This window comes from Mizuhopecten yessoensis, unplaced genomic scaffold (assembly GCF_002113885.1).
Source record: "Mizuhopecten yessoensis strain PY_sf001 unplaced genomic scaffold, ASM211388v2 scaffold9207, whole genome shotgun sequence".
Taxonomy (NCBI): domain Eukaryota; kingdom Metazoa; phylum Mollusca; class Bivalvia; order Pectinida; family Pectinidae; genus Mizuhopecten; species Mizuhopecten yessoensis.
The window spans coordinates 309,748-311,655 of NW_018407932.1; the positions used below are offsets into that span (position 1 = coordinate 309,748).

General features: G+C 33.5%; 1 non-coding gene across 1 annotated transcript; it reads right to left on the reverse strand.

The window, feature by feature from the left end:
• Nucleotides 1–710: 710 nt before the first annotated feature.
• On the reverse strand, nt 711–783 carry Trnaf-gaa. The gene has a single exon. It is a non-coding gene; the product is annotated as a tRNA-Phe (tRNA).
• Between the last annotated feature and the right edge of the window lie 1,125 nt (nt 784–1,908).

Below are 1,908 nucleotides of genomic sequence, written 5' to 3' on the forward strand. Positions count from 1 at the left end.
AACTTACAATATATAGAAAATATCTAAAAAAAGAATAAGGATGATGAATACCATCAGGGTAAGAACAGTCTGTGTATCCCAATATTCCCATTTTGCAGAGTGCCACACATATATGAACACATTGTCTTACCAATATCGCATTATTTAAATCATGCAAAGAGAAGAATGAATTATTCCAGTATTTATGGAATAGCAGAGCGGGAAGGATTTATTCTAAACTATCTCAATACCCATCAAAATAACTAGAAATGTAGGCCATATAGAACAAATCCTACTCCCCTATGATTTGAGTTGAAGTAAAAGCTACTTACAGTTCCATTATGTATATGGTGATAAGTGTAGCAAGGTTCATAAACGTCTCTTCAATATTATTCTTGACACAATGTTTGAAAATTAGTAAAAAGGAGTATGTCTCCTGTAAATCGTCTAGTTGGCATGGGAAAACCAAAAAGAGATTCAAGGCTTATCTAACCATGTATTGATTTTGCATCCTTGTAAAGACATCTACAAAATGTCATTCAACTACACGAAAGCATTATGAACCTGTAATATGTACAAAATAGCAATGAACTTTGAACTTTGTTATGTATAGTATACATACAGTGGTAAGGAAAACTTTGTTCATGGACAGATTTCATTTCAGTCTACCTCTTGCTTTAGGTATTGGGAGCATTATCACTGACATTGTGCAACAGGAGAGCAAAAATGCACGGCCAGACTGGGGTTCGAACCCCAGACCCTCCGAACTTCAGACGGACGCTCTACCAATTGAGCTACCTGGTCGTCGACAGATGACCCAGTCCAGTTCCGCTACACTGTGCACAAAATATCAGTAGACTGAAACCAGCTACAATTCCCAAACACATAATTATATATTTCTAATTTAACCACCTTTCATTAATCCCTACCATAAAGAAATCCCGGAACAGCACTAAATATAAACAAATATAAACAGCATGATATACAAAATGAACATATCAATTAATTACTCTCTAACCTACGAAATAAAAATACCATCTCCAATACTCTCTAACCCACAGATACAACTTAACATCTCCATTACTCTCTAACCCATAAATACAAATTAACATTTCCATTACTCTCTTATAACCCACAAATTCAAATTAACATCTTCATTACTCTCTAACCCACAAATACAAAACAAACATATCTAAACTCTCTAAACCATTAATTTTCCAACTCTATTCCCAAAATAAGAAAAATAATAACGAATAGTACGAAAACGATCCTGGATTTCTAATTACTATTTATGTCATCATGTACTTACCAGTACATAAACATATTAGACCTGCACTGATTGTACTTATTATTATTATTAATATCACTGTAATCGCTACCATTTGCCATCAATAAAATTTCTAATTAATGTACAATTCTGCAAAACACATACATCTAGGTCAATAAGACAACCAGTGTAGTCAAATCTAAAAGGTTCACTAACAGCATGAAATGGTAGCAACACTAGTAATAATATGGTAACACAACAAAACCAATATTACATCACAAGTACAATATAGTAACACCACAAAACTACGGTTACATCATAAGTACAATATCGTAACACCACAAAACTACGGTTACATCCCAAGTACATTATAGTAACACCACAAAACTACAGTTACATCACAAGTACAATATAGTAACACCACAAAACTATGGTTACATCACAAGTGCAATATCGTAACACCACAAAACTACGGTTACATCACAAGTACATTATAGTAACACCACAAAACTACAGTTACATCACAAGTACAATGTCGTAACATCATAAAACTACCGTTACATATGCATCACAAATGCTATGGTACAACCATAGACATTACAGGTAACAGAACAATTACTACTGTAATATCATAAGTACTATGGAAGACTACACCAGTTTTC